Source organism: Aedes albopictus, chromosome 1 (assembly GCF_035046485.1).
Source record: "Aedes albopictus strain Foshan chromosome 1, AalbF5, whole genome shotgun sequence".
NCBI classification, from domain to species: Eukaryota; Metazoa; Arthropoda; class Insecta; order Diptera; family Culicidae; genus Aedes; species Aedes albopictus.
Genome location: NC_085136.1, coordinates 92,547,471 through 92,567,479, shown reverse-complemented (window position 1 = coordinate 92,567,479; position 20,009 = coordinate 92,547,471). Strand labels below are relative to the sequence as shown.

The 20,009-nt window shown below is 39.0% G+C and overlaps 1 protein-coding gene across 1 annotated transcript in view; it reads left to right on the top strand.

Moving 5' to 3' along the window:
• The first annotated feature begins 2,096 nt into the window (after positions 1–2,096).
• LOC109427367 (proton channel OtopLc) overlaps positions 2,097–20,009 on the top strand; it is a 185,963-nt gene continuing 168,050 nt past the window's right edge. Inside the window, exon 1 of the mRNA XM_062845021.1 lies at positions 2,097–2,521. The gene's annotated coding sequence lies outside the window, so the exon portion shown is untranslated. The remainder of the gene's footprint in view (positions 2,522–20,009) is intronic.

Sequence of the window (20,009 nt, the reverse complement as noted above, 5' to 3'; positions counted from 1 at the left end):
TTGAATCCTCCGAAAATGCCGCGAATACCAGGTCCCAACGCACCACCTGTTCACCGACCGCAGAGAAGCTATGGAAAATCATGGACCATAACGGCATCTCTGGGAAGCTCTTTGTATCGATCAAAGTGACGATGGACGGTGTAAGAAGCTGCGTAAGGGTTTCAGGAGGTCTGTCTAGTTCGTTTAAACCCCGCTGGGGACTGTGACAAGGTGATGCCTTGTCACATGCATGCTGTTCAACATCGCTCTAGAAGGTGTTATGCGACGAACCGGGCTTAACAGCCGAGGTACGATTATCACGAAATCCGGCCAATTTGTATGTTTTGCGGATGACATGGATATTATTGATAGAACATTTGAAACGGTGGCAGAACTGTACACCCGCCTTAAACGTGAAGCAGCACAGGTCGGACTCACGGTAAACGTGTCGAAAACGAAATACATGCTAGCAGGCAGAATCACTAACGATACAAGAATCTGCGGTCGGAAAAGATCACCCCCGCACCAAATGTACCAAGTACGAAACGCTGATAAGACCCGTGATTCTCTGCGGGCACGAGACCTGGACTATGCTCGAGGACGACATGCAAGCACTCGAAGTTCTGGAACGGTGGGTGCTTACTGTTATTGGCGATGTTCAGGAGAACGGTGTGTGGCGGCGAAGAATGAAACACGAGCTCCTTGTACTCTACGGCGAACCTAGCATCCGGAAGGTCGCAAATGCTGGAAGGATACGTTGGGCGGGGCATGTTGTGAAAAATGCTGGAAAACAACCCTGAAAAGCTGGTGTCGCAAGACATCCGGATGGTACAAGAAGACCTGGAGGGTGGCGTGCAAGGTGGGCGGATCAGGTGCAGAACGATCTGGCAAATGAGGGATGCGGCCGAGGATGGAGGACTGAAGCCACGAACCGAATGTTATGGTGGCGAAAAATTGTTGATTCAGTTTTATTATGATTGTAATGTAATGCTTATCAAATGAAATGAACTTCGCAAATCGCATTAAAGAAAATTATTCTAAATAATTTGATTTTTTGAATTTCCTTACGTCTGTCACACCCTTTTCATCACAACAAAAGGTATAATCTCTGAACCTATAGACCTCGCCAATCTATAAAACCAAACTTCAAGTCCATCCTCGCACCCCTCGTCGAGTATCCTTGTAACCCCCGACAACCGTACTGCGCAAAAGCGTGAAAAATCGTCATAAAACCTCCTTTCCTCGCAACGCAATACCCCTCATCCTTGTTCGCATTCCACACGTATCCCACTTTCGTCGCACCTAGAAAACCTGGTTCGTCGTCATCAGTTGGTTCGTCTTTATTTTTCTTTGTTTGCATACACCCTGCAGAAGCAGCAACAGCAGCAGTCAGGTCTTTCCCCTTTTTTGACGCTGCTGTTGTTAAACAACGAAAATTTGCGTCTTGTTTATTTTTGATTCCGATCCGATGATAGCACGTCCATTCTTTGGGAGGCGCACCTTGCTTTGAAGGGTGTGCTTCTTAACGTTTGCAAAATCAAGGAAATGCTGGAATTTCACCACATTTCCTCCACTTCCGATCTGGATAGGAATCGATTCTGAAAAAGGTGAAATGATTTGAAACCATATTTTCTTTCGACTCTTCGAGTAGGCCATGTTGAGGGAGGGAAAGGCGTATCCATGGTAACTCACGGCGAAGCTCACGAGTGACCTACTACTACTACGTGTGGGAATCTGCTTACTGCGATGTGATTGATTTTTTTTTTGCTCGGCTTGTTTGAAAACAAAGAGAGGTTCGGATCAGGTGTGCATCATGTGATCAGAAAATTTCAGAAGTTTGGTTTTATAAGTATGAAATAAAAGGTTTTTTGATATGAATTCAATGTTTTTAATCATCAGGTTACATTCTAATAGGGATCCTTGAACGTTGACATCCTTCAAGCTGTTCCCTTGAATTTTCCCAGGAAAACTAGGTCATTCGCACTATCATCACCGAGGACATCACCCACACTCTGAGTTCACCCACCTCGGGCTTATCAGCAGCAGCAGTTTCTCTCGCCGCAAAAGGGCCAAGCCTCCGGTTTTTCGGGTTCCAGAAGAGACCCACAGCTGAAGTGAGAGGGTGTCCTTCAGCACTCCACCGACTGGGGCCGTAGTTTACCAGAGACCAGCTTCGGAACAGCATCCGGTTTTGTTGTTAAGATTTTCCGTTCCGTACTTGCACCACCAGCGTTAGTCGATTGTTGTTTAGACCGGTCCTTATACTGTTGTGGTGCTCACGTGTGCCCAAATTCCACCCGATACTGTATTCAGATAGGATAGTTTACGTTCCTGAAAACCTAGTTACGCACATCCATTTTTGGACCTTCTCGTCTCTTATCTATAGATTGTTAAGCTCTTCCCGTGTTGAAGTAAAACTCGTCCAAATTCGTCGTTACAATAAATTCTACACAATCGCGCGTTAAACGTGTTATCGAACCCATCCACACTGCCCTCAACTCTACATAGAAACATCAACGGTCCGAGCCCGTGTTGACGAATCGTAAGTTATGACCAACTTCTTCTATTTTGACCATCAGCCTCTTATCATAACACTACTGTTGTCTTACACCCCCTCTCGCTGTCCTGTTTGGGCCTAACCTTTCAGTTGATTCTCGCTTCTACTCCCATCCTCCTGCTTCGCATATCTTGATCCACCTGTCGAGTTCAGCGGCCGCGATTACATTAATAGAGCACTTTTAGAGCTCCCTGTTGCGCTTCCTTCCGGGAAATCCCATCCCCACATTGGTCCCGTCCGTCGTCTTGCCGGATGTGTGGGGCGTAGGAGGGTGGATTTCCTCGCTGTTTTGTTTCATTCGCCCTTTAAGTTAAGAATTGGTGCTTCGCTCAAAGAGACAGTTCTTTTTACCTGCCTGCCTGCTGATGACGTCTAAGCTTTGTTATTCTTTTGTGGGCTTTTCTGCGATGACAATCGCCCCCGAGGCGGTTCTGTGTGGGCCTGTGTACATACTTATAGCTCATGATTGAGGTTTAGTGAATGGACGGGGCTCTGATTTGCAATAATTTTGGGATTTTCAAATATGTTTAAAGAAGTGTAATAGGGATTCATGAAATTAATTTGGGTAAGTGTTAATGAAAATTACACCCAATCATCCATTTAGGTAATGAGTCGGGACAGATGGTCTGAGATGGTTTCAGAAGTTACATGGGGTCCGAAGGGGTTTCATGCTGGTTTCCAAAATATTCAGGAATTTTTGGAGAATTTTCGGGTATTTTCGGGGATCTGAGGTGCGTTACATGGGGCTCGAGGGGGTTTGAGCGGGTTTTCGATGCCATTTCAGAAGATTTCAAATGACCGGAGGCGTTACAGGGGCGTTACATGGAGTCCGAGGAGGTTTTCGAAGATATCAGGATATTTCAGTGGATTTTTAAGGGGGTTCCGGAGGCGTTACAAGAGCGTTTGCGGGGGTTTCGGAGAGGGTCTCAAGAGCAGTACATGCAGTCCGAAGAAATTTCAGGGAGTTTTCAGTGACATTTCATGAAATTTCAGAGATTTTTCTGCAAATTTCATAGGCATATTTTGTATTTCGGAGGGTCTCATGGGCGTTACAGGAGGCTTTGAAGGGGTTCACGGGGGGCTACAGATTTTGAAAATACATTTTGGATCACTGCTCTGAGGTAAGCTTCAGGTGTGATTTGAGAGGTATTTGAAATGTTTCATGAACGTTTCAGGTGGTTTCAGAAGGGATTCAAGACGTTCCTGATTGATTACGCTTGTAGATCCAATAACATATACACGATGGAGCTCTTAGAGATTCTTAACCATCCGTCAGTTTCACACGGTTGGCCACTATCACCAGCCCCATGCGATTTACAAAATACAACAGCATGATCACTCGAGGGTTAAACAAACATTGAACACGCCACTTGACCGAAGAAAGTTACAGGGGGCTGTGCTAGCACAAATTTAATTCAATCATACATGTTATGTCTGAAGATTTGGTGACTTATACTCTTGAAAATTTGAGGGATTGCTATTGAACGCTTCTAAAACCCCTTGAAAAGCCCTGGATCGCTCTTGAAACCCCCTTAAAACCGGTAGATCACCCTGGAATATCCCTGAAGCCCTCTGGAAACTCCCCTGGGGCTGGGACCCCCTGAGACCCATGAAATACTATGTAAACCCCCTAAAAAGCTCTGAAATTCCATGAAACGGCATTGAAATCCCCTGAAATACACTGAAATTCGCTAGAACACCTCTGGAACCCCTTCAAAACTTCTGGAACGTCCCCGAAATCCAATAAAACACCCTTAAAACACACTGGAACAGCCCTGAAACTTCCTAGAACGTCTCTGATAACCCATGAAAACCCATGGAGTACTGCTGCAACTCGCTGGATTATCCTGGAATGCCCATGAAACACTATGAAACTCCATGTAACGCTACTTTAACACCCCTGGAACGGCGGTGGGACCCCTTGTGACCCTCTGGAACACTTCTGAAACTCCCTGGTACGCCGTTAAACTGGCTGGAATTCCCTGGAATATCCCTGAAACCTTTTAAAACACCCCTAAAGTCCTTGAAACCTCCTGGAACACCGCTGAAATTCTTAGGGTCCCCCTGAAATGTTACTATAACCATATGAAGCCCCATGGGTAACTCTGGAATGTCTCTATAACCACGGGAAACCCCTTGGAACGCTCTTGAAATCCCCTGTAATGTAATTGGAACGACCTGAGACTCCTGAACCCCGCTGAAACAGCCTAAGACGCATCATAAACCCCCTGAAATCCGATGTCATGCCCATGAAACCATTGAAACGCTCATGAAACTCCCTGAAACGCCTCTGAAAACCTTTGAAACTCCCTGGAATTCTCCTGAAACCCCCTGGTACCCTTTGAAACCTCCTGAAACATCCCTGGAATGCTATTTTCCTACCTAATGCATGTATTGTCACATTTTTGAGACCCTTCCCCTCCCCAAATGTTGAACATGATTTGACAACGACCCCTTAAACCCCCTGAAACCACAAGGAACGGTCATGACACTCCATGGAACATCCATGGAATCCGCTAAAGCTCCCTCGACCACCCTAGATTTTCCATAGGAACTCCTGAAACCTCCATTTCTCCTTTATTTTGAGAATCGTGCAGTTTTTATTCTGTCATCAGGGTACAAAATGTTCATTCATTTTTTTCCACCAAGATTCATCTCAGCATTCCTGCCAAAAGTTGATTGATTGATTTATCTTTATTTGAGAGACTTTCAGCCCTTGGCTGGTTCGTCTCTTTCCTGCCAAAAGTCCTCTAGGAATACATCCAAAAAATTATCCTCCCAAGTAACATTTGGATGATTAATTAGTCTTGTAGAAGTTTTGAAAACCGTCATAAACCCTAGTACCTTTTATTTTGGTTTTATGATGGTTGTAACAACCTCTTCTAGGTTTTCTGACTATAAAATGTTACCTGGGCTGGGATTCCTTCCAGCATTCCACTCAGGATTCTTCCAGCGATTCCTTCAAGAGTTATTCTACGAGTTTCTTCAGGAGTTCCACTCGGAATTTCTTCCGGGATTCCTCTCTGCAATGTTTTTTTTTAATTTTTTTAGGAGCCGTACACAAATAACGTCGCGCTCGTATGGGAGAGGGGGAGTTTTGCAGAACGTGACGATTCATCCAAAAAATTATGAGTTCCAATACAAAAAGTGTGACATAGGGGGGGGGGGACAAATATTTGTCACTCTCGAGAAGCTAATAGGGACAAACAAAGCCAAAGAACTTTCCATAATTGATCTGGCAAAAGTTGGCGTCTGGGCAAAGCGTATACGAGCCTCATATAGAGCTAATACTTCACAACACCTTCCGGTACTCTTCTGCCAGGGATTGCTACGACCACGTAAAGTACGTGGTACGTAAATAACGTCGCGCTCGTATGGGAGAGGGGGAGTTTTGCAGAACGTGACGATTCATCCAAAAAATTATGAGTTCCAATACAAAAAGTGTGACATAGGGGGGGGGGACAAATATTTGTCACTCTCGAGAAGCTAATAGGGACAAACAAAGCCAAAGAACTTTCCATAATTGATCTGGCAAAAGTTGGCGTCTGGGCAAAGCGTATACGAGCCTCATATAGAGCTAATACTTCACAACACCTTCCGGTACTCTTCTGCCAGGGATTGCTTTACGTGGTCGTTCAGGAGTTCCTTCAGGGATATCTTCATGGATTTCTTCAGGGATTCTTCCAGGGATTCCTTCAAGGATTTCTTCATGGATTTGTATGGGCTCCTTCAGTAAGTCTTTCCAAAGTTCCTTTAGGAATTTCTCCATAGATTCCTTCAGGAATCCTTTCTGGGATTCCCTCCGTGATTCTTTCAGGATTATTGCATGGGATTGTTTCAGAGGGTTTTCTAGGATGCTGTCAGGCATTCCTCGTAAGATTGGTTCAAGGATTGAAGTCCTTGGGATTCCTTCAGGGACTCTTTCTTGATAGGATTTTCACCCGGTATTTATTCCCGGAATTTTTCATGGATGCCTTCAGATATTATTATAATTTTAAATGATATCGAGAAGTTTCCGTGCATGTTGATAAACCTTCTAAATCATCCGGATACTGTGATATGAAATTAATGAATATGTTCATACTTACAAACGTCATCTACTGGCAGAACTTTTAATTTAAAGCTGATCATCTATAAGTATTTATCAAACTGAATAACGTCGTTCGAAACACATTTTCCTAAGCTGGCAAGACCAGGGATGCCGGATGATTTTTTGAAAAATCTGTATCACTCTTTTCAAAAATCTGTATCCCATACAAATTTTGGGAGTAAAATCTGTATCCCATACAAAAATAAAATGGCTCCTCTAGTTCAGAAATAGTATTTCATATAAAACGAAATCGGTATTAGTGCCTAAAAATCTGTATAATACAGACAAATCTGTATATATGGCATCCCTGGTCAAGAATCTGAGATAATAAGTGCACAACATTAGCATACTTGCTAGCACCACTCAATGTAAATATATCGAATTAAACAACTTGTCATCTATAAGGTCTTAACCAACCCAAAAACTTTGCTGAAAACTCTAACCCTCCAAATCATCAAGGGCTGGAGCTATCGTATATCATAACAATTACTATTCTACATGATTAATGGATTGCAATTAAGATAAATCCAATAGGCACAACGAGCTCATTGAACTGTCGAAGAGTATCCGAGAGACGAACCAGCCAAGGGCTGAAAGTCTCTTATATAAAGACAAATCAATCAATCGAAGAGTATCTAAAAGCTTTCTCGAATATTGGTCATCGAATTTACAACTTGTGATCCCTCGCTGTATTACTGATAAGGTATAAACTCCCAAATCTCATGCACACATGTTTCATCAATTTCTTAACACCCTTCTGAAACCTATTGAACCCTTTTAAATGCCCAAGTCCCCTCTAAACCTTCCATAGAACCCTTAAGAACTTCACTTAACCCCCGAGAATGTGCTATTGAAACTCGCTGAAATCCACTGATGAACTTTAAAATTTCTTTCAAATTCGCCTAAGACACCCGTGAACTACTATTGAACTCTTTTGAACCTGCTTGAACACCCTTGAAAAGCCTTGAAAATATCAAAAATAACCACCCACCCACCTACTCCTGGAAACAGTTGGCAACCTCCTGAAATCTTCTGAAACACTCTTTGATCCTTCGAAACATCCTCATACCCTCGTACATTTCCCACAAACAATTTCAAAGTTTTCTGAAAACTCATAACACCATGAAACCCTCCGAGATATCTTGAAACCTCTCAAAAATTTCACTTGACTGGTAACTTCATAAAAACCGCCTGGAAATCTCATGGAGGTACTTGAAACCACATTAATCCAATCTAAACGCTTAGTAGCACTTCAAAACCCCTCTGAAACCCCCTTATAATCCCATAAATTTCCAGAATACTCTTCTGAAGCATCCTAAAACTCCGTGAAACTCTATGAAAGCCCCTGAAGCCCCTTCAGAATACCAGTGAAACCCTCGGGATCTTCTCTGAAACCTAGGAAACTCCCCAAAGCCTCAAAAATCCCCCGAATCCCTCTGAAACGCTTTGAAATCCCTTTAATACCCCATGAAACTTCCGGAAGCCCCCTGACAACTCCTGAAGCCCCCGAAACGTCTTGATATCTCCTAAAACCCATTTTTTTGCCTTGAAACCTTCTTAAGCCCCTCTGAAGCTCTTTCGAAGAGCTCTAAAATCCCTAGAAATCCTTCTAACGCTCCCGAATGTGAAACTTTTTGAAACCCTTATTTGAATGCTTTTGAAATTTCCTAAAACCCGCTAAAATGCTTTTAAAGCTCTTTCAGTGGGTTAGGCGGTCTTGAAAGTCCCTGTACTCCCCAAAGACACTGCATGCCATCAGAAACTCCCTGAAACCACCCATTAACACTTGAAAAGCTATGTAATTCATTGAAGGATTCAATCTTTAAAGCTCTCCACAGAAAATCTCTGTAGGAGTTTCTGGATAACTTTCGGAATATATTTCTGGAGGAATACATCTTGATATTTCTGAAAGAATAGCTGAAAGAGCTCTTGGAGAAATTTCCAAAGAAATTCCTGGAACGATTTCTGAATGAGTTCTTGAACTGGAAATTTGAAGAACATTCTGAAGGATTTCTAAAGAAATTTCTTTAGAAATGCTTTGATGAACTCTTGAAAAAAATCCTTAGGAAAGCTCTGGAGGAATTGATAAATTCCTTTAGGAATCTGTAGAGAAGTTTTCGGAAGATTTAAAAAAAAACTTCAAAAGCAATGTTTGAAGAATCCCCTGGATGGTTTCTTGCAGAAATTCTATTTGGAAACTTCTCCGAATGGAAATGTCGTGTAGAGCTGTTGGAGAAATTTTCGTTCTCTAAAGAAATCGCTGAAGAACTCCTGCGAAATTGTCGAGAAATTGTTGGAGAAATTTCGAATGGCACTCCTGCACGAATTCCCAGTAGATTTCCTGAATGAATTCCAGATGAAACTACTGAAGAAATTCCAGAAGGAACACTTAGGGAATTCTTAACCCTTATACCCATTTTTTTTTTGTTTTGATCTAAATATCATTTTTTGACACCTAAAATCGATTTAAACATGTTTTGTAAGGTGATTCTTTTCAATTCTCGATTTTGTGAATTTTGGTTATTGATTTTTCTTATTTTTATTTTAGAATATCCATACACTTTTATTTTTTTTTGTAAGCTTATTTGTCATACCGATGAAAACATTTCAAATTTTATGATTATTGTTGAAATATTTTTATTTTTATTTTCTTTTCAATAAAATTTTTAATTTCCGTTTAACTTTTGAGAAAATTATTACAGTGTGTATCAGACTGGGTCAACAAAATCGGTTTCTCGAAACTAAGCTTTTTCGATTCCTTTTAGCGTCCAAAGCAACTGTGCAAAATTTGGGAGCGATTGGTTGCTTCCCCGTATTCCGCATTGCGAATGAAATTTGTATACAATTTTGTATGGGAAAACGTGCTTTTTAGTATTTTTCTCATAAATTGAAACTTTTCGTCTCAAACGATCTAACTAATGACGTTAAAGTAGAGCCTAGGATATGCTGAAAAACTTTGCCGAAGACCACAAAGTGATCCGATACTGAAAAAAGTTATAACGTACAGATTGCCCGATGGTGCTTAACATTTAACATGTGAAGGAATATCATCAATAATAAAATCTCAATTTTTTTGCCTAAATAACTAGGCGAATAACTTTTTCAACAAGCGTTGGATCACTTTGTGGTCTTCGGCATAGTTTTTCGGCATATCCTAGGCTATACTTTAACGTCCCTAGTCATATGGTATTAGACAAAAGAATTCAACTTATGAGTAAAATGCAAAAAAGTACGTTTTCCCATACTAACTTCCATACAAATTTCAATCGCAATGCGGAATACGGGGACGCAACCAATCGCTCCCAAATTATGCACAGTTGTTTTGGACGCTAATATAGATTGAAAAACCTTTGTTCCGGGTTGATACGATCAAATTTAAAGTTTCTCCATACAACGTTGACCCACTCTAGTGTGTATTCAACTACCTTAAACTCTTTTACTTTAAGGCGAAACTGGATCCATTTCCTCACTTTTTGGTTTTTGATTTTTTATAAAATAACGAAGCAATATTTTCAAAATCGGTTTTCGTGCACATATAGAGTATGGATCAAGGTTTCTCTTGATTTTTTTCCCGGTGGAAAATGTTTTTCGTTTTTGCAGAAACCATTTTTAAACAAAATAACACAAAAAAATGGTTTCTGCAAAAATGGAAAACATTTTCCACCACAAAAAAAAAATTAGAAGATACCTTGATCCATACTCTTCATGTGCACGAAAACCGATTTTGAAAATATTGCTTCGTTATTTTATAAAAAATCAAAAACCGAAAAAATGAGGAAATCCTTCCAGTTTCGCCTTAATAGAGTGATTGAGGAATTTTTTTGAATATGTTTGTAAGCTGCCCCTTATGGACAGCACGCGCCTTTTATAAACTCTCCGACGTCAATCATCTCGAGCCTGTGACAACTGTGGACTGGATTGATAGCTATCGCTGTCACCGACCGCGAGTAGCAATATTGAAACAAAAGACGAAAGAATCCAAAAAGCACTGATCAATCGCGTTAACGCAGAAAGTGAATTCTAACTCCTAAATTGTTTATTCTACCTAAAATTGTTATTATTCTAAATTAGTTATTCTATTCGGCTCCTATCTGTATGAATTGCCCAAAAACTGATAGGTAACCCATTTGCAAGTGAAATTATGAGCGGGCTTAAATGAATTTACATTGTTTATGACTTTAGGTTGCCTAGTACAACGGTTATTTAGAGCAGTAGCTTGCCTAACCTGTATTAAAAAGAAGCGTTGCAAGCTATTTGGTAAGCTACAGGAAAACTTAGCAATAAACATCTAAAAAGTCTTCTGATTCCCAATTAAAACATTTACAGCCGCCTCTGTTCACCTCACGATTACTTGACTTGACAAGACTGCGGGACAGATTACCAAAAGCGGTGTTAAACGTAAGTGACTGTAGATTGCTAAGACAAAAAACCTAAGATATTAGACCTTAACCATTACAAGAAGGAACTTGGCTAACATTCACTCTTTACCTATCTATTTCGTTTAAATTGTCCCATATAGGAAATTTATAATCTCCCAATATAGAGTTAAAGTAAAACTTGCTCTGGAGGTTATTTATGCGAAAGAAATTCCCCCCGCGGTCCGGTAGTCAACAACAATGTTAATTGTTGCGATTCAATACAGAAGAAACGATAACATCTGAAAGGTGACCAAAACATTGTTTTTTCAATGATTTAAAAAATGTTTATGACACATTCTACCGTGACGTTACAACGTTTTGACGCATTCGTGGTCAGATTTTCCTCTATAAACTCATGAAAACGAGCGTAAACCGCGAAATATTTTTTCATATTCGGATTCCTTGTAAAATTTCTGATATGTTTGACCTATTGAACATTTAGTTTTCATTAGAAAAACGTGTTCAAAATGCGTATTTGTAGCGTGACGTTACAACGCGCTAGAATCCGACCCTCTCCAACGCGCTACCAACATCTTTAAAAATCTGCTCGGATTTTTATGATATTCTGAATTTTTTTTTCCACCATTGAAATTTATTGGTTTGTTCTTCAATTCAATGGAATAAAACATTTAAATTTCGGATTTGTTTTTGAATAATCGACTTTTACATTTCGTTACGTTACAACGTCCGTTCAATTTCAAACAGGGTTCTGCTCGCGTTGTAACGTCACGAAAATGCACATCATGTTAGAATCAGAATAATCAGCCAAATTTACCCGAATTTGTGAATTTATCATTGCATTATCTTCACTGCTTCAATGGGAACATTATTCTATTGAAAATCCGTTTTGTGATAAATGGCTCGGAGGGCCAAGTTATTGCTATCAATAGTATGAATACTCCTTCATGAAGGTTAATGACACCGGCACTCATCTTTGGTTTAGTATCACCCATATTCTTCTAGTTTTGTTCCAAAGACTAGCGCGCTGAGATCCGTTATTTTGCACTGCCAGATATTTAAATTTTTCAGCATATAACTCATCAAGCTGTCGAGATAAGGCACATTCTACCGTGACGTTACAACGTTTCTACGCATCCGTAGCCAGATTTTGTACTTTAATTCATAAAAACGACTGTAAACCTCAAAATATTTTATCATATTCAGATTCCTTGTAAAATTTCCGATATGTTTGACCTGTTTAATATATAGTTTTCATTAGAAAAACTTGTTTAAAATGCGTATTTGTAGCGTGACGTTACAACGCGCTAGAATTCGACCCCCTCTACCGCGCAACCAATATCTTGAAAAATTTGCTCGAAATTTTCTCCCACCATTGAAATTTATTGGTTTGTTCTTCAATGCAGTGAAATAAAACATTTACATTTCGGATTCGTTTTTTGGATAATTGACTTTTACATTTCGTGACTTTACAACGCACGTTCAGTTTCAAACAAGGTTCTGCTCGCGTTGTAACGTCACGAAAATGCACATCATTTTTTAATCAGAATAATCGGACAAAATTGCCCGAATTTGTGAATATATTATTGCATTATTTTGACTGCTCCAAGAGCAACTTTATTCTATTAAAAATCCGTTTTGTGATAAATGGCTCGGAGGGCCAAGTTATTGCTAACAGCAGTATGAAAACTCCTTCATGAAGGTTAATGGTACCCATCTTCGGCCTAGTACCACCCATATTCATCTAATTTTGTCCCAAAGACTAAACCGTTGATATTCAATACTTCGCACAGCCAGATATTTAGATTTTGCAGCATAAAACTAATCATGCCGTCGAATTAAACATTTTCTCAATAATTTATGCAATGTCATTGATTCAATTTAAAACGCTTTAAGATGTGCGGGCAGTTATTGAACCAAAGACATACCTGAGGATCTGCATACCACTTAGGGGCATCAATTTATGTGATTCCAGAGACAAATAGACCTAATTCTCTGCTTTTGCAAAATGGAACTAACGTCTTCTAGTGGCAAAATCTCGTATCTATTCGCTATTGGTAAATCAACTGCAAGTCCATTACTTACCAAACAACTTTGCCGAAGAAATCGTATTTCTATGTAAAAGGGATCCTGAGATGTATGAAATTTAAAATTTGTAAGTTCTCTCTCAAACTATCCATCAACTGTAAGTCTTTGACCAACTTAATAACTTTGTAATTTCGTCAGTGTGTCTGTTGGCCACTCATATCACAGCAATTTTTGGTTTGAGTGGTATTAGATTACGATTATAAAAATTTACAATATCGCAGTACAATTACATCGTAGATTTTGGCCAAACACCATTTCCCCCGTCCTTCAAAAGTATACGTAGTTTATTAACCGGCAATGGTACGCAATTTATAAACGATATCTCGAAAAGGAGCTCATACACAACGACAACGAAACTGTTTTGAATATAGAACTACGTTTGTCCAATTCAGAAGCCGTCCAAGCCAGGAAGATTTGGTCTTTTCCACAGAACTTTTTTTCGTGACGTTACAACGCAAACTTCAACCAGGTGAAACTCAGGCTTCCGTGAACCGATTTTCTTTTTTTAGTCTCATTTGAAAGATCTTTTCGAGTACAAAGAGCATACAAAATTTAATTTTTGTAACGTTTTCCATATTTGAATAAAATTTAAAAATGTTGATTTTTCGTGACGTTACAACGCAATAAAAACCCATACTATGATCAGCCATATTTCAGAGTTGTAAAGTCTTCCGATTAAAAATCTTTTTATGCTAAAAAATCTACATACATTTATCTAAAAATGATGGAAGAATTTTGAAAAATCAGTGTGTTGGTGTTTAAAATACGATAGTTTGGATGAAAAGTGTGCCTAAAAGACTTAAAATCACGAATTTTAATGTTAATCTTAATCGTCATTCAATTTATATTTATTGTAACACTAATATCATGTCGAATACATTTTTGGATGACAAAAGTAATGTAGAATGTGATAAAAATGTCAAATATGCCATAACTCGACTTTGAAAAATTGGTATTGATGATACGGGGCCCGTAGAATGTGTCTAATACGCTTAAGACTCTAAAAACCGTTTTGAGATTTACAAAACAGTCCTAAATATCAGCCAAAAATATAAAATTTGTATTGCCCAAGCGAGAAAAATACAAAAATGCTCAAATTATGTCCCTGCTTTTGGGTTAAGGACATGCCGGAGTAATCGATGGAGAAATTTCTGAGGAAACTTTTGAAATGCATGAGGTAACTACCGAAATATTGAAGAAACTTAAAAAAAAGTGTTGGAGAAATTCTCTGAGAAACTCCTGAAAGTAACCCTGAAGGAACTCCTGGAACTTTTGAAGATAATTTTTCCAATAAATTCCCAATGGAACTAATGAAAGACTTTCCCATACAATCAATGCCTAGAAACATTTCCAATGGCATTGCTGGAGGAATTACCAAATGAACTCCTTGAGATATTCCTAAAGGAATCTTTGAGGAATCCCTGAAGCAAATTTTGGGTATTTTTTCAATGAACTTCTCGAGTAAATGTTGAACTTAATTTCAGACAATTTTTCGAAGAAATGCTTAGAAAAAAAATGAAAAAAATAAAAAGAAAAAAGACACGGACACCGTCTTTAGCCAGCGGCTGTAACTGAAACAAAACTTAACACTAGACAATGCAAAAAAGGAGCATGCACCAGTGGATAACTTTATCAGAGAAGAAACTATACTCGTGAAAAGTTTCATCGCCCTGAGCGGGAATCGGACCCTCATCCCACGGCATGTTGCGATTAGAAGCATGGTGACCCTTATCGCACGGCTACGAGACTACACTAAAATCTTCTGATACACGGTGAATGGGTACCTACTACCACGGAATCTGGCGACCTTCCCATCCTCTACTAAATGTACTATATCATCCATTTTTGCGAAAAAATTTCTACTTTTGTGATTATTACTTTAATTCTAATCTATAATAAAGGCAATAAACAGCGGTACCAACATTGTTTATAACATTGGTGTAAAATTACAGCCTTTATTCATCTCAACATTTCTTAGATCCACGGTGAATGGTGACTTGACGGTATTTGAAAAAATCTCGAATAGACTCCTGAAGGTTCAGGATTCTTATTGAGAACTTGAAAACAACATAATCAGTGATTGTCAAAATCCCATTCAAAATCAAAACAGTGCAATATTTCGACGGATAAATACAGCAAACATTTATTCAACAACAAGTATGCCATTGTTCAAAAGGCACTTTCAATCTCTGAGACAAGCCATGCTTAAATGGGAGCTTAGTACGTATCCCTCAAACGATAATGAGACCATCCCTTCGGGGCACGGTGAAGAATTATCGTCCTTCTCCAGATTGGATGTTGCTCCGCTAAGTATAACCTCGACAGCCATCAAGTATACAAAACATTCGGGTAGCAGGATTCACATAAAAGTGGATGGATACCTAACCCCGACCGACCGTCTTCCCGTACAGTCAATGCACCGAAACGCATGACTTCGCAATTGTCTGCGGGGTTATGTATAGGTTCCTCCTGCAAAAGGATCCTTTGTTCTGTGTCCAATTTTAGCATGCTGCCTCGGCCGTATCATAGCACCACCATCGCATCGTGAGCTAATGCTTCACGCTCTTAGGAAATGAAGCGGGAAACTGCCTGCTTGATCCGCCCGATAAGTGTGACCAGGCGACTGGAAAGGTTCTTGCAATGCATGGAATGATGAAAACGGTCACCCTACCCTGCTGGATTTTCACCGAATTTCCACTTCCCCTTGGGCGAGCCGACTCAGACTGTGTGCAGCACCTACTGAAATGAAAATATCCTTCGCTGGTGTTGGTAGCACAACAATCAACGCAGCCACTTCGGTATTGGTAATGGGGCAGAGTTTTCCCTCACATCATCTCCTAGAGTCGGGGGGTTCTCTGTATCACTTGCTGACTGGAATAGATGCACGCTTTTCCCACTTGTGCGCACTGATGATGGTGGTGATGATTGTTTTCCCGCTTTCCCTCTTTACGTCTACTGAAGTCTCATCTTTATGACCATCGATTTGTGTGTGTCCAAAAACAACACGGCCGACACTCACTATTGAGAGATTTATATGTTGGAGCATTACGTACAGGAATAAATAGCTGCCACACGAGTGCGTTGTTGTTTCCATTCTGGATCTTCGGAAATACGCAGGTGTGCACAGAAATGCAATCATAGAAGAATTGGTGGAATCATAAAGTGCTGCAGTATTTATTAAGCGAATATCAGGAGGAGCTCCCAGATAAAAGAACGTATTTCTAATAAAACTATGAATACTGTGGGCGGAGCAGTTTCTAGAAGAATTGGTACCTAGAGGAACCCCTTAAGCACACTGGGAGAGGTTCTCAAACAAAATCCAGAAACAAGTACATATCAAAGATATTTCAAATTTGAGAGAGCTCCATGACGTTTCCTATGATTAGTTAACAAATGGATTTCTAACAGAATTTCAAAAATATGAAAGAACTAAAAGCAGCATTTCTCACGACTCACGACCCACTGGTGGGTCGTGCTCTGATTTTATGTGGGTCGCAAAAGTGTATGCTGTATTGTAATATACAGTATGTCCCATAAAAAAAATGCGAAAGTTTTAGAAGACAGAATTTATCCCTCTACAATTGGCTTTTCGGTCCGGAAAATTATGAGCGGGGTGATTCTATTACATCCGACGTTTCGGCCCTTGGTTTGGGCCTTCTTCAGGGAGGTCTAAAACAGGGGTGTTTTATTATCTAAATTCACATTTTGCATTGGGTTCACCTGCTTCCAATCGATAAACCATGCATTTATCTATTGGATTATATAGTCTAGACACTGATTTAACAATGACATAGAAACATTTAGTAATTTTAATCATTAATCTTTGAAAAAAATAATGTTGAACATATGTATCTCAAAAACGTCCACGCCTCAGAGGCCGTTTTTGAAGGCTGTTAATTTCTTAAAATTGCTCTCAGTCACATTCAATTGAGTTTTATTTCAATAACAGCACTTTCATAGCTTGACAAAGTATTTAGGCGTCCGTTGGTGGTTTGAACAAATAAGAAAATTTTCTGTCTTTTAAATTATAGGACATTTACAGAAAATTGTAGTGTACAACAAATCAAAATTTTCAGAAAATAATATGTATGATGCATCAAACTGTTTTCAAGTACTACGTGTTTGAGTCTATCATGAACGTAGGTTTATGAAACTTCATTAGCAAGAAATTATCTTCATTTATTTTCAAACAGTGTGAAGTTATAAGCTGATCAATCTAATACACGACTTTTGAAATATGCCCATTTTTTAGTATTTGGTTCCTCAGCATCTGATATTGTTTTCAAACAGTTTTCTAAACATGGGCATTTTCAAGAGTGCCTATTTCTGCGTGATTCCTATGCATTGAAAAGCTTCCATCCAAAATCGTTAAGCTCAAATAATTTGAGGAAAAATTGATTTATTTTAGAAATTGTAGGCAACTATGAGGCATCGTATGTACGTAACCAATCAATATTTTGAAACAAATTTGACATATCCTGTATGATAACCACCTCCTTATTGTAGCTTTATTTTAAAAGGACGGATTCGTTATCAATATTGCACCAAAAATTATTAGAAAACGAAAAAAATAAATTTTCGCATTTTTTTATGGGACATACTGTATGCCATACTGAACTTATGCCAAATTATTTTAATAAACATTTTGGAAATTTACAAATACTATTGAATTTATTGAAATTATTTGTAGGAATGAGGTAACTCCTTATTTCTACCAAAGTTTTTGGAATAATAATCGTAGTTCTATCTAAGTATATTGAAACTACTGTCTGTGTTTTGAAATATTTTCTAGAACTCTGAAGCTTTTACAAAACATATTTAAAAATCTGTTTTCATCACATGTTCTGAAAGAAATGAGTTTATATCGTTGCTTGCATTTGTGGATAGATTCAGGTTATCGTCACAGATGCTGCACGAATTTCAAAGAGTACCTATTTGGCTACAATTCTGAGAACACTTCTTAAAATTAAAAAAGACACTACACTGTCTTCATCCAGAGGGTTGCATAGACTAAATGTTACGTGGGTGGATTGTAACCAGGGATGCCACATGATTAAAAAAAAATCTGTATCACTTTTTTCAATAATCACCGGCACCGGCACCGTATGGAAACTAAATAACGGATCGAATAAATTTTTAAATTAGTATAAATTAATAAGTTTTTACGCCCTTTTGAAAAGTTAATCTCGAAGTACTAAAAATGAGAATAAACGAAATAATTTGATAGCAGAAATTACCAAAAACGATAAAAAGGAAAAAAGAACATATTAATCCACCTAGTGGTGATACATAGTGCCTTTCTCGTCGAATATGTACTCAAGATTTTTACGTCGACGTAAACCGAAGTGTTGCTGAATCCTGAGAACACTCTAGAACGAAACAAATTTCATTTTCTTCTTTTGTCACAGTGGTCGTTGACTCTTCAGTTGAGAGGTGATAAATAATAAATGTGTTTTATGAAAAAATACCCAAGCAATTCAGCAAAATGGCTGAACTCATCGGATTTTTTAAAGAATTTTCTGGGAGACTCTTATTTTACCTTAAAATTTAAAATTTTTTTGATTTCTTTTTTGTGCCTTTCCTCAAAATGTTGAATGGATCACTAAAATAACTAAAACGGCCTCTATGGAATAAACAGATGGCGCCACCGTAGCCTTGTGTGTTTGCCGTAACTCGACTGTGTTACCGTCCATATACGGTGGCGCATTTGTTTTGATGCGGTGAGTAGCAGAAAAGTCGGCTTCAATGATCCATTCCGACCAAAATTTTCCTAGGATAATAGGGGGTTGACACAGAAGAAAATCGAAATTTGTGTCAGCCTTATTCAGAAAAGCAAGAATTTTATCAAAAGCATAATCGAATTTGGAAGCTTATTGATGGCTTATATACCGTACCGACGTTATGTTAAAGGTGGATAAAGGTAGAGCTGGAAAATATCGAAACTCTCAGTTGACTGCTTGACCATTTTCACTAGCACTGGATGCCGATCATTATCAAGACATTTCGATCATTTTTTTCTGCACACTTCAGCCTTTATTTTATAAATATTGGGTATTGCTGACTGCACCCCAAATTGGACTGACACAATAGTGTGCTCATACCTTCAAAGTGTGATTGCAACGCAGAGTCACGTCGGATCGAGTTGAGGTCTTCGGTGCACTTATTCCTTGTAAATGGAGGAATAAGTGCACCGAAGACGTCGAGACGATCCGAGGCAAATGTGCACTTTTATCACACTTTTTAGGCGTACCAAAAAAAGTGTGATAGTCCAATTTGAGATGTAGTCTGCAATATAAGATTCATGTAAAATTTGACATAAAAATTGCAAGTATTTGAAATTTCTCATAATAAAATTTCATTTAAATTTCAACCATGGTTCAGAGTGTGAGGGCTTCAGCTAGGCATAGTTTCAGCCTTTTACTATAGGCTAATCCAGATGACCCCCAATTGTAGAGGCGCTTGGTGAGATAAGGAGAAAATCGTTTGTTTACATAAAAAAGTCAATTTTTTATCGTCAAATTTTACTCATTTTTTGCTCTAGAAGTTGCTATTTTGCATTTGCAATGGCTTCCATGATCATCATTCTTGCTGCCCACGCCGACAGACTTTGGATTGGTCAGCTAACAAAAAATCCGGAAGATCGCCCTCCGGAGGCATAGCAAGAGCTCCTCAAATTAATCACATAAATTGTTCGTAAGTACCTACCGGATCTAAGCGCAACTGAAAGAGAATGATTTTTTTTTATTCAAAAAAGTGCTCGTTTGTTTCTCTACGATGCGGAATTCGATACGAAAAAGTGAAAAAAAGTGCATTTTGCCTATGCTGCGCCATGGCAAATTTTGGCGGAGCCACGTTTTTCATAGGGTCCTCATTCCTGCCACCAGATGCGGAGGGATCGTTAGCTTCCGTTGGATTTACC